The sequence below is a fragment of the Anoplolepis gracilipes genome, chromosome 7 (genome assembly GCF_047496725.1).
Source record: "Anoplolepis gracilipes chromosome 7, ASM4749672v1, whole genome shotgun sequence".
NCBI classification, from domain to species: domain Eukaryota; kingdom Metazoa; phylum Arthropoda; class Insecta; order Hymenoptera; family Formicidae; genus Anoplolepis; species Anoplolepis gracilipes.
The window spans coordinates 1,586,061-1,600,176 of NC_132976.1; the positions used below are offsets into that span (position 1 = coordinate 1,586,061).

General features: G+C 30.4%; 1 protein-coding gene and 3 non-coding genes across 5 annotated transcripts in view; all 4 read left to right on the plus strand.

The window, feature by feature from the left end:
• Positions 1 to 655: 655 nt before the first annotated feature.
• Positions 656 to 733, plus strand: Trnai-aau (transfer RNA isoleucine (anticodon AAU)). The gene is given in 2 exon segments: positions 656 to 693; positions 697 to 733. It is a non-coding gene; the product is annotated as a tRNA-Ile (tRNA).
• Positions 734 to 855: 122 nt separating this feature from the next.
• Positions 856 to 929, plus strand: Trnai-aau (transfer RNA isoleucine (anticodon AAU)). The gene has a single exon. It is a non-coding gene; the product is annotated as a tRNA-Ile (tRNA).
• Positions 930 to 1,928: 999 nt separating this feature from the next.
• The window catches only part of LOC140668139 (uncharacterized), a 28,219-nt gene continuing 16,031 nt past the window's right edge, over positions 1,929 to 14,116 (plus strand). Inside the window, exon 1 of one of the 2 annotated variants that reach the window (XM_072896828.1) lies at positions 1,929 to 2,241. The gene's annotated coding sequence lies outside the window, so the exon portion shown is untranslated. The remainder of the gene's footprint in view (positions 2,242 to 14,116) is intronic. The other variant, XM_072896829.1, reaches the window with a different exon arrangement.
• Positions 5,478 to 5,550, plus strand: Trnar-acg (transfer RNA arginine (anticodon ACG)). The gene has a single exon. It is a non-coding gene; the product is annotated as a tRNA-Arg (tRNA).

The window sequence follows — 14,116 nt, forward strand, 5'->3', positions numbered from 1 at the left end:
ATATTGCCAATTTAACATAATTATATTTACATTAAAATTACTATATAGTTTTAAATATACAGTTATATATAGATTCTTATTATAAATTAAAAATAAAGTTAATGGTCCATTAGCTCAGTTGGTTGGAGCGTCATGCTAAAAAAAGTACGCTACGAAGGACGAGGGTTTAATTCCCTCATGGGCCAAATATTTTGCCTTTCTCTTCAGCACAAGGTGCTCGCACAGAAATATGTATAAATATTTTATACACTAAAAAAAATAGTGTTGAATCAACAACATCTTTGTAGTTGATTCAACATTATTTTTTTTCAGTGTATACATTTTTTAAAAAATCATAAAAATACTGTGTTTGACATATATTATTAAAATATAAATCAAATATTTTATATAATATTTATCATAAATAACGTGTTCTGTCTGAGTATATATAGATATAAGTAGATTATATAAACATGCGTATATATTTCGTAATAATATAATTTATCCATAGAAATAAATTAGTATCTTGATAAAGTTTGCAATCTCTAAGCTCTATATATTGTCAATTTCACATAATTACATTTTATATTAAAATTCCTATAAGCAGTTATATAGTTTTGAATATATAAGTTATATATAGATTCTTATTATAAATTAAAAATAAAATTAGCAACATGGTCCATTAGCTCAGTTGGTTGGAGCGTCGTACTAATAAAAATGACGAAGGACGAAGGTTCAATTCCTTCATGGGTCAAATATTTTGCCTTTCTCTTCGGTACAAAGTGCTCGCACAGAATGTATGTACTTGATATTATTTTCACAAGTGAATGGCAAAGTTGCACAGAAAATGCTATCACAGACAAGTACTTGCAAGAAGGCCCATTAGCTCAGTTGGTTAGAGCGTCGTGCTAATAACGCGAAGGTCGTGGGTTCGATCCCCCCATGGGCCATCTTTTTTTTTGGCATTTTTAAAATATATATTATAAATAATATTGCACTAGGAATAATTTGCATTAAGAAGATATTAATATGATAGTTAAAAATATTTTATGTAGTGTGCAATAACTGTAAATGCAGCAGAGTTTATTCGATATTATGAGATTATGAGAAAAATTGTGCAGTTTATTATTATTTTTATTAATGGAAAATATTTTATTTTTCTTTATTTCTAATTTTCATATTTGTTTTATTACATTTAAGTTAAAAATTTTTAAATTATTCATATAAATCAGGCTTTTTTCCTACAATGATTATCTGTTCAGGATTAGTTAGAAAATAATAAAGTGAGATATCTCTTGACATGTTACCAACAGTTGTTATTGGTACATTGATTCATCTTTTGAAGGGTATCAAGAAGAGATATTAGCTAAGTAACCGAATGAAGGAAAATTAGAAAAGATCTTCTATTATAAATAGGTTTTTACATCGATATTAAAAAAAGTGATTTGATAGAGTTTATGTTTATAAATCTGACTAATAAAAGAGTTATTTTCAATAAAAATAATGCTGGATAAATTTTAAAACATTCGTGCGTATCTTTTATTCTACAACCAAAATGATCGGTAATGTTGTCGTTCTTCTATTACTTTTTTCAGTGACAGTCACAAAAATTTATTCAGAGTTGACAATCTTTAATAGCATTCCGTTCGTGCTTTTAATAAGAATGCAATTTTTATTAAGTATTATTAAGTATTGTTATCTGGGTACAATTTTATACGCAGTTTTTATATACATTTATATATATATATATATATATGTATACGTAAAAGATTATAATACACTGCAGTCTTATCGTCGGTAAAATAGGGAGAGCAGGTAATACAAGAATCTGCCGTCTCACCTGCGGCGACACGATGGCGGGGGAGGAACGGTGTGACACCCGGGCAGCCACCTGTCACGCGCATGCGCATACGTCGCGTCGCGCAGGACACCTCGCTGATCGCGACGAAACAACCGTCAGTGTGAATCAAAATGGCGAGTGTGACGATGGTCTGTCAGGGCTCGCGTCGCGTTTCGGCCGCGTTCGCGTTTCTCTGAATAGGACGCGCACGATAATGTGATCCACGTGACTCGCGTCGACACTCGCGATCGCGAAATCGAAGGACCTGTCACGCATTTTTCAACATAGTGTACAAAAACATCACAGCCGGATAATACGTGCGATCAGCGGGCCAGTGCGAGCGGACACCCCTCTCCTGTCTCTCTCGGACGATCAACCCACGGGGGGTGACAGCGACGCGCCAAATTTTCCCGCAGCTAATCGTAAGTGCCAAATTGCTGACGAGTTTGACGGTTCGAATTTGGTATATTTTAAAAACTCGGCGAGTTTCACGTCACGAGGTGACTTATTGCATTAACGCTTATAGTGCTCGCTGTCAACGTGACATACCGCGACGTAAATACGGTCGCGCGCGCTTATCGACTCGCTCTTATGCACGCGGTGAAAAAAGGAGTTCTGCACTAATTCCCTCTCTTCTCTCTTTCGCTACTAATATCTTACGTAAAAGAAACAGTATTGTATTTTGTAGACTATACTTAGCGTGTGATCGTCTAGACTTTTCCTTCCGTATAAATCGAGCTATGTGAAAATTATTCAAAAAAAAAAGAAAAATAGGCTAGATTTTTTTTTCCGTATATTCTGGTGTCCTATCATCTGACATATAAAAAGAAATAGTAACGTAATATCTATATTTAGTAAATATTTTAAAAGGAGGATAGCTTTCATCTTGATAGATTTGTATTTTCTTTGATAATGCGATTTGAAAAATACTCCGAAAATACCCTACCAGCACACATGTTCAAAAGATGTTTCTAAGAGATCCACAGGATATTAAAATATGTTTTAACATTCTATGGATTTCTTAAAAACATCTTGTGAACATGTGTGCTGTTAGGGTATAAATATGAATGTAGTTGACACTTTTGCCAGTTACATATTTGGATTATAAATTTTCGATATTGAATGTAGTATGTAATTATTATCCCGGCTTTTTATTTACATTTGCAATGAAAAACCAGAAATAACCGAGATGATTAAATATAAATATTGAAATTACATTACGATCTCTCACTCTCTCTCTCTCTCTCTCTCTCACTCTCTCTCTTTCTCTTGGCTCGCATTTCATTACCGTGATTTCTCTGAAAATTACATCGTCGCGTATTGATTTACCGTTGTCGACCAACTCTTGTATGTACACGTTCGTTAAAAAACATGACACGCGTCGAACACAGCTATCGAGAACTTCGAGAATGGAACACATTCATGTTCGTTGTCATCGATATATATATATATATATATATATATATATATATATATAATACATATGTACGAAGATGAATCGCGAGAAACAATACCACTCGTGCACTCTTCCGGAAAATGGGTGCGCTTCTCTTCTTATATATCTTCGATATCGCGATAAATGGAATTCGATTTTATCGTGTTTTTATGCGAAATAAAAAAATCAGGCATCGTAACTGACGTCTAACGTTAATCAATTATAAATTATAATGTGATTAAATGTAAATATCAAGTAGTTTGGAATTTGCACTAATGATTAACTTTATCCTCAATCTTCATATATTGATAATTAATATCAACATCAAATATATGTTTCTCAAATATATATATACATTTTAACAAACTATTATCATAATTAACAAAATAATATAATTTAACTAGCTTTTCCAAAAAAAGATTTATGCTTTCTGTCTTTTTGAAATTATTTTTTAAATTATTATTAACATACTTTATTATATTTACATAAAAAAAGCAAATTATAAAGATAATTAGATTATCTTTTGATACATATAAAATATGTATATATTATAAAAAAAGGATTATTTTCTTTTTTTAATTGTAAAGAAGCTTTCTTATGAAACTTTTGTACACAAAATATACAGGAATTTGGATGTCTATGCATTACGTCCGACTGAACAGCGTTTTATGTGATGCTGCGCGCTGCGAAAACGAGCGGTTCGCCTAAAGATCGATGCGCGTCTGCAATTCAACGTGTCCGTGAAATATTCGCCTCTTACGAGAAGGAAGGAAGGACGTCTTGCGATTTACAAGGGAGTGAAAGACGGACATTTGGACATAAAGCGCAAGCGTGAAATGAAATTATCGGAAAACATCAATCTCGGAATAGTTAACCGTGTCGGTTATTTTTACTTTCTCATTCAAAGTTACAAATTCAAATAAAAAGACGAAGTAATAATTAGAACATCCAATATCGGATCTTAACTATGTTTATAATTATATTTTTGGCGTCGCTGTATATAGTATATAATATCATATCTAGCCGCACCTTTCAATTCGTTATCAAAGAAAATAATTCAGACTTATCAACAGTAAAAAATTAATTTATACTTAGCTTTTGCAGTCGAAGTCAACATCATCGTCCTTTAGACGTCTTTTAGAATCTAATGAAATTTCACGCGATGAAAGAGAAATGCGTTCCGTTGCGAAATTTACATTTGAAATATTATATGTATAGATAAATTATGCCGTGAAGAGATATTTGCCTCTCTGTTGATGTCAGATATTCCGCCCCGGAATTTGCATGAGTGACAACGCGAAAGAAATTAGGATATTTACACTTTTTAAAATATAGACGAAACTACATGTACAAATTACTAATAATTTTTTTATGCATAAGTTTATTTTTTTAAATAAAATTTTAAGATTAGGTTTTTATAAGAGGAATATAGAATTTAGAATAACATAAAATTTATTAATAGAAATGTCTAATTAATTTTAAAATGTTGACTAGCAATTATGATACGTGTAAATCTCCTTCATCAACTAGGTCAAATCTGAAAATCCTGAAGGACGTCGAGAGAGGACATATCCTCGAAAACTAGGATATTCGGTCATTTCAATTTTCTTTATCCTTAACCTTATTTATATATATTAATGATGCAGATTTTTGCTCTCAAAAATAAACGAAATAATTTCCATAAATGGATTTTTTTACGCAAATTTGAAGGCGATTAAAAATTTGATAAATAGGAAATATTTTTAAATATTTACATATTATTAATATAAAAGAAATTTATAAAATACATATATACATATACATATATACACATAATAAGAAATGTCATCTTATTAGAAAGGACAATTAGATGGGATTATAAGATATGTTACTATTTGTGGCAAATTGATATTATTTATTATCATTATTATATATTAATTGTAATATCAAAAATATTTATTTATTGTATAATTTTATAATAGGATATATTTTTATAAATATTAATATATTATTAATATGAAAGAAATTTTATAAAATACATATACATATGTACACATAATAAAAAATGTCATCTTATTAGAAAGGACAATTAGATAGGAATATAGGATGTGTGTCACTATTTGTGGCAAATTGTGACATTATTTATTATTATATATAAATTGTAATATTAAAAATATTTATTGTTTATAATTGGCGATTTTCCTATCCCTTGATAGGTCGTTTAAAACTACTTTGTAATTGGATGGTCCTGTGGCGCAACGGATAACGCGTCTGACTACGGATCAGAAGATTCCAGGTTCGAATCCTGGCAGGATCGACGTTATATTTTTTCTATTCTGTTTTATATTTTTGTAACTCGTTGCATCTTCACAAACCAGAATATATACTTTATGACGACTGTACAACATAACCGGTTATATGCAATGTCCAATCGAGTATTGCGTCGGTATTGGAAAAAATAGAGGTCAGACAAAATTGCATCAATACGTCATACGTCACGTAATAGAAAACTATTTTCCACCATTGTTAGTATTGTAATTAGAGTATCGAGTATTGCAACTAATCATGCAGTTTCTAATGGGACAATTAGTGTTTGCGGAAATTATGCGGCGAACGTTTCGGTCTTTCATTCAAGTGAATCCCGATTGTATAAGCGATGTATTGTTGATGGTTTCGTCTATTATTGATGAACTTACGTAAATATGAAAGAGAAAGAACATTTACATCAGCAATAAAATGATTCTCTTGTTTACGTAAAGTATTCTGTTAATTTCATATTTAATTTAAATATTATATAAAAATAATTTTATATACAAATACTTATAAATATATCTTGTAAATCTTAATCTGACAACCTTTCCAATCATAATAAATTCAACGAAACACGCAAAAATAAATTTGCAAATGATGATATATATTTACTTTCAGATTTGATCTAGTTTTATATAGTTTATGATAGATTTAAATGCATCGATGTTGATTAACATCTTAAAATTAAATAATTTCCTTAGGCATTAATTTCGAAAGACATTTCTTTAATAAACTTTACGTTATGAATTCCTTATACATATATATATATATATATATAATCTTAAAATGTTATTTAAAAAAATGAATCTATCAAATAAATGAAGCTGTCAGTAATTGCGTTTCCAATTTATTAATTGTTCGACTTTCTACTTTTGGAACAATCGGTATATCGAAATGCGTGTAATGCGTCTAAACTAAGCTCAACCAGGAAACGATTTTTTTCGCAAGGCGAGCGCACGCGACGGGTTCTTCGAGGAATGTCCAGAAATAGTCTGCGTTCCAGGCGTGCCGACCTGACGCGCGTGTCCACTTCCTTTTTTCTTCACGCTCGACAGCGCACCTTCGTGTCGTCGGAACGTATATCAAGAAAAATTCTTTTATTCATCTCTTCTTTAAGATTTCCGGGAATCTCACAGTTTGATAGTTCGAATAAAGCACTCCAGAATGCATTGTTCACTCTGTGGAATTGTACTTACGATGTTTCAACGATACTTTTTTTTGGAAGCGAAAGAAAAACTTTTCTTAGAAAAGAAAATTTTAACCGAGAGGATACCGTAATTCTTGTAAGGAAAAAGATAAATGTACTTTTAATAATATAATATAATTCTATTTTGGGGTAAAATAATATATAAATAGTAGATAAAGACTGTTGAAACAAAACAATAGTTTGTCTAAAAAATATACGTATTTGCTTGATGTTTTCATTTCGCAATAATATGAAAAAAGTCAATTTGCAAATCAATTATTTCACGTCGTGATGAAATCTGATGTATGTATCTGATGTATATACATACACATGTATATACATCTTGATATACACATATCACATACAGATGATATCGATGATACTAAACTTCTTTAGAAGATAAATCATTTCTATCTAGTTTTCAATTATATTTATTTAATTATCATGGTCGCGCGATATCAAAAGAAATATCTCAAGTTTTAATATTATTTGTTTATGTATTTTCTCCATATTTGATATGTAACTTTCATTGCTCGAGGTTTTCGATTGTTAAATTTATCTTTCTGTATTAATTTCAATCCGAATTATTTAAATATACGGATACTTTCACACTCTCTAGAAAGTTATAATACATGATATGTAAAAAAAATTACAAAATTTTGTTGAAATTAATATTTAATTCAGAAAGAAACTATACATAAAGTTAGAATTGAAAAATTAAAATAATTTAAATATAAAAAAAATATTTTTTTTATTGTGAAATTATTTTTAATCACTTTTTTATTTTTATTTTTAATAAATAAAAATTTGATCTTAATCCAAATTTCACGGAATGTTACTTGCCCATATAAAATTGTAATATTCATGAGCCGTAATTGTTCGCTCAGCTGTTCCTCTAACTTTATCCGCGTTCTCCCTCAGGCTTCCGTCGAGGGCCGCGAATTTCCGCCCAGGAAGTCCCTACTTCCTTCGAGCGTCGTGCGAATGACTGGAACGAAATTTGCATTTTACTTTCGCAACATCTGCTCGCGTTTGCGAAGAATGAATGGGCCGTGTCGTTCTGGAATGTACCGATCTTTGATTGAAAAACCTATTGTTGCTTCCACGACGGATCGTGGAAAGATAGCTAACTATAAGTCGAAAGAATTCTCTTCCCGGTTCTCGTCGGATCATTTCCTTGTACGAACTTGTCGATTATGTTGCACAAAAAAAAAAAAAAAAAAAAAAAAAAAAAATCTTCTCTATGCAAGATAGAAAACGATTGCATAAAGGAATTTCGCGAGATATTTTCCCGCCATCATCTATGAATACCTAAAATCTATTGTTGCCGACGAGTAAAAGTATATCGAGTTTGGAATGCGATGTTCGAGTGAAACGAAACGAAACATATGCAAAAATTCTATATTGTATCAGACTTTCCACAAAATTAACACTCGGGATTTTCATGCAAGCACTTTACGCAAGATCCGGCGATGTTATCTCGATTCGTCGACAAGCGCAGTTTCTTTTCCGCAGCGTGTTATCGTCGGATGGACGCGTTCAAAGGAAGAGGAAATTCCTCTCTCTCTCTCTCTCTTCCTTTCGGTTATCGCGGCTTTTCTTTCGGCGCAATGAAGAGTGAAACAATCAACCACTCTCTTTCTCATAGCACTTGCTCTCGTATCCTTTCGAAATATCAACGTGCGTGAAGGCTTTACCTTGCATAAAATTCTATACTTATTGTACGTTGAGGCATGCGAGATGATGCATCAGCGAATTTCGTCGTTGATGACAGCAGCTATGCATTGTATAGGTTGCGTTGTTGATTAAAAGATATCCATCACGGGCTTCGTGATGCCACGTGACCTACAAAGGCGCAACTAGTAATCCTATTAAATAGGCGATTCCCTCCATCTACGTTCTATCCATCTCTCTTTCTCTCTCATCGAGTGTTACAACCTGACCGATTTAAAATTGATTTGAATTTATCTGCACGCACAGGTGCGTGTGGATAATTTATTAACTGTCAACAAATTATTTCATTTGCATACTGCGCATGATTCTCGTCACATTTTTAAAGTATTTTAAGGACATCTCGACATACTAATACGAAAATAATAATTATCTGAATTAAATGTGCGGTTAGTATTTTAAAATGTTTTATAAACTCTAATAGAGAACTCTAAGAGAAGATATACTTTGATTTTTATTATATATAAATTATTATATATAATTATTATAATAATATAATATAATATAATATAAATATTTTATTATATATAATATTTTATATATGTATTTTATTATATACATTTTAAATATATAAAAGACAATGGAGATGAAATCTGAACTTAAAACCAACTTTGAACTGTTTTATTTTTTTTACATTAAAGAATATTTATAAAGAAAAGTCAAACATTTTATATAACATTGAAAATATATTTCTAGAAATGAAATAAAAATGACATTATATGAATAAAAATTCAATTACCTAAATATAATTTTCGCGTAAAAAGTTCAATCGTTTTCAAATACAATTGCGTTATATAATTTTTATAAAACTCTTTGGTACTCTCGACAATATTATAATCAATTTTCCACTCACATCGATGTAAAAAAGTTTTACGGTATTATTTTTAAAATTCGCTAAAACAGCTTTAATAATGCTATTAAATTATAAAAATGTTAATACATTCTACATGTCGAAATGTCTCTAAATTATTTTACTTATTATTGTCTTTCTTCGCGACGTTATTATTTTATTAATATAAAAAATAATTAATAATTTCTTGGAAAAAAACTGTAAAAAGACACATAAATGACATATAAGACTATGAATAATTGTATATAATTATAACTGATTAATTTTTTGATAAAGTTAAATAAATTTTAGTGAAAAAACCTAGCATAACTCCTTTATTTATAATATCTCTTTCTAGTATATGTAATGTCAACAACGATTAACTGGTTTGAAATTTCTACTTCTTATCGATCGTAATTATATTTGACGAAGCGAACTGCTGCATATACATGAGACGCGATGACGCTGCCGCAGCGAGAAACTGCAATTTTTTTCTCTCTCAAATGCGTGTGACGTACGTGTTGCAGAGAGTCGCGCTAATTGCGACAGCAGAACTTTACAGTGGCATGCTGCCACTTAACGAACCTTCGCACCTTCGTACGTGTGCGTGCATGACTATCAGTGTGACCCCGCTTATTGCACACGCAAATAGTCTGCCTTTTTTGTCTTCTTTTATTACAGATGCTTTTATACAGATGCATTTTTCAATTTTAAATAAGTCGCACTTTTATAAAAAGATTTGCAAAAATTTTCCTCTAAAATCTGTGCTATTTTATTACTGATCAAGAAATAATTATTCTAATCTAAAGATCACTTTAAGTAATCTGTAATTTATGACAAAATTCAAGATGGAATTCTATTTATAATTATATTTATATTTATAATTATATATTTATAATTATATTAGAATTTTATTTAACTTTTTATATATAATACAGAAAATATTTGCAAAAGTAAAATTTACGTTTATAAGTCGCACTTTTATAAAAAGATTTGTAAAAATCTTCCTCTAAAATCTGTATTATTTTATTACTGATCAAGAAATAATTATTCTAATCTAAAGATCACATTAAACGATCTGTAATTCGTGACAAAATTCAAAACAGAATTTTATTTATAATTAAATTTATAATTATAATTATAATTATATATATTTATAATTATATTTATATTTATATTTATAATTATATATTTATAATTTTATTTATAACTTTTTATATATAATACAGAAAATATTTGCAAAAGTAAAATTTACGCTTATACAAAATATAAGTCAGCGTACAAACAGTGCATTATATATGTAGCATTTATAAAATTATAAATTAAATTTTCTGTTTCAAATTGTGCAGCTAAATTAAATCGTCTAAAGCAAAATATGAACAAGAGAAATATAATAATATAATCATAATTACTTCGTTATACATATCTAGTTACAACTGTTTAAAACGATTCGAATATATTACATTCTTTTACTTTATTTTAAATAGAAAATTATCTAGAACTATTTTGCACACGAATATATTGGGAAAATTACTTTCGTATTTTATAAATGTTACATAGCAGCTATTAATTAATAAAGTTATGCAATATTGCTATCTGTTGCTGGAAATTATTGCACGCAAACTTTTCATCGATAGCTTGCCCCGGAAAGTGTTTTCATTAAACTGATTAAAAGCGCACGTCAGGGATGGGATTGAATTGAAACAAATCAGACAAGAACAAGTATACATATTCGGATATATCACCTAACGCACATTCTTTTCGCATGCTTATAATTGGATCGAACACCACGCGGACTTACAATAAACTGCTGCGAAAGTGAATCTTTACTTTCGCTAGTTTTGCAACAACGCATGCGTGACTTGATGCAACTGCAGCACGAGAGCTTTCGCACTCTCTCTCTTTTTCTCGGGAATAGTATATACGCATTATATATAACTTATTATCTCCCGTGAAGTTAGAAATTCGCAGTGCAGCAAATTATATGTATGTATACATATATTTAACATTTATGCCGTTTCTCCGCGCGCGTCTAGCGAAATATTCCGCGTTCTTTGACCACGTGTCGAAATGACAACGAGCTATATCAGCTGATGCGTCAGCTAATGTCATTTAAACGTCAGTTAAGTAATGCTAACTTGATAATGTGATCTTTTTATTGCACACGCATTGACCGTATTGTCATTAACGAATGTCGTGTAAAATGTTCACGTAGATCTCATGGAAGCTAATTACACGTCATATTCTTTGATCTAATCAAGAGTTGCTTTTTTCCGTAATATTATTAATATAAATGCATAACTTTGTTAAATATATTAAATATTGTTTTTTTTTATATATTTGTTGAATACATTTACATAAGCGAAAAAGCATTTTTTTAAATATTTTTAATCAGTATAATCTAAAATATATAATTCAATTATCTCTTTCAATATCTTTGACTTTTAATATGCATGTCGTTATTCGTATGATGCGTTTAAATGGCGTACATAAATTATATAACATATGGACAATGTTTTCGCGATAAAAGCCATATTTGTAATAAATTGACATCGGGATTGCTTTTCAAACTCCCCAGGCAACAAGATAACTGTGTAAAATATGTTTTTATCACATCTGTTGAGCATCCATCTGTTAGCGTTATGAGACATGAATAAGCTGATATAGCAAATGTATTGCAATTATAAAGTGTTATTTTACAGAACAATACAGTCAAACTGAACAATAGATATTTAATGAAAGTTTGAAGAGAAATTACCGTCCATCATTTCGACTTTTTAATTGTGATTGAAATAACATAATATTTCCATTTAATACACATGCGATCATTAATGTAAAATTACACGGCGAATAAAATAAAGGTAGAGAGGCTTCTATTAATACATTAACAAGGATGCATTTACCATATAAAAGCGACATAATCGATATGGAAGCATGTCAAAGGGAATGATGCATGTCATAATACTTCGCTAGCTCATTCCGCACTTAGTACCAATTAAGCCAATGTAATTAATTGTATATTCTCTGAAATATGGGATAGTAGCTATAGTAATTCTCTAAATCAATTTATAGGCCGAGCTATCGATTAGATTAGATTAGATTAGTAGCCCACGCGAATAAATTACAATTGTAAATGTAATCGTGTATCGATATCGTCCATGCAATTTGCATACTGCCGTGAAAAGTTGATAAAATTAATGTTGAGGGAGAAAAAGAATAATCACATGTACATATGCATATGTTGGATGGGATTAGCGTAAATTTCTGAGTTTCTCTTTCGCAGACTTTAATGTAATTGTCGGATGAACTCATTCGAACTTTCGATCATAAATGAAGAGATTTTACCTTTCTTTCTTTTGCGAGTGTAACCCGAGTTTAATCTACCATAGAAACATTTCCCCGACGGATAAAATCCTTAATAAACTTCGCAAACGGTATCATTGTAATGGATCTGGATCTGGATAATGGAATGGAAAGTGTCAGTCGCGATGCCAAGTCGTGGTGCGATGAAAGGAAACGCACAATCGATGAACTAAAAATTATTTTTCTGTCTTTTTTTTTTTTTTTTTTTTTTTTTTGCGAGGACAAAAGTACAAGAAGAGCGACATCGATTGTTTGAAACGATGCCACTCTCGAGGAACTGCACCGGCGGAAAGGTGGCCCGTGGGAGACAATAGAGATTTCAAGAAGAATGTTTACAGGTGAAAGAAACTCTGGTATAAATAAGGTCAAACTACCTGAAAATCTACCTTGTATGTGCGATGGAAATCTTTCTTGCGTCGGAAAAAAATGTTCATCGTAATATTCTCCGATTGTTACGCTGATAATATAATAATTTCTTGGCGAATTAAAATAAGCAAGTTGCGTGACGTGCAACAATTACAAATCTTTATGGAATTTTGACGCGCAAGGGAGAATTATTAATAGATTCGAGTGAATAGTGTTTTTTACTTAATTATATTAAATTCCGGTTAAATAATATCTGTTATATCAACAATCTTTCGCTATGTTTTTTACAGTTGATTGAGTAATGAAAAAAATGACGTTTATAATAGTTAATAATATTTCGTATATCAATTTTTAAGCCCAAATCTTCATTTGTTTTAGTTATTTTATGGATTTAAAATCGCGAATTTTACAACAGCTATCTCACGCTTTTGCTTCACTTATCCACACGCGATTACGATTGCGAAAGTTGCGAGGAAGTAGTAACGAGGAGTAGTAAATCTACATTTAATAGACCTGATCAAGCACATCTAAAAGCAATGTTCGATAAAATATCGACTGCTCGGAAGAAGCATATCCGCGTTTATATACAGTAATGTATATAGATTATCGATATAAATTATATATTGATAAAGGAATATGCGAGAGAATTTTTTTCGTCACATGAAGGTCGCGAATTATTGATGTTTTCTATATTATTTGTCTACTTAAATATAACACATATTACACATTTATTTATTATTTTAATTACAAATCACTTTGTTATTTTGATAGTTCTAATTAATTACATTTTTCAACTTTCTTCTGAAAACGTTATTGGAAAAGATATTTGCACTATCGTTGACAAGAGGTACAAGAAATTTTAATCGCATTTAATTTTCTTTTTTTTTTTTTGCTTCTCGTTGGTTGAATATTTCTTTGTGTCAAAAAGTTTGCGAACGATCTTTAACACCTTTTAAGAAACTCGATGTGCCGTTTACCATTCTTTTTAGATGACACGAGTTTAATACGTTTCTCAGATTTTAAATCGCATCTTCACCTATTTAACGGTTGAGATTCTCATGCGCGATATACTTTTATGTAAGATTAATTGGACAAAAA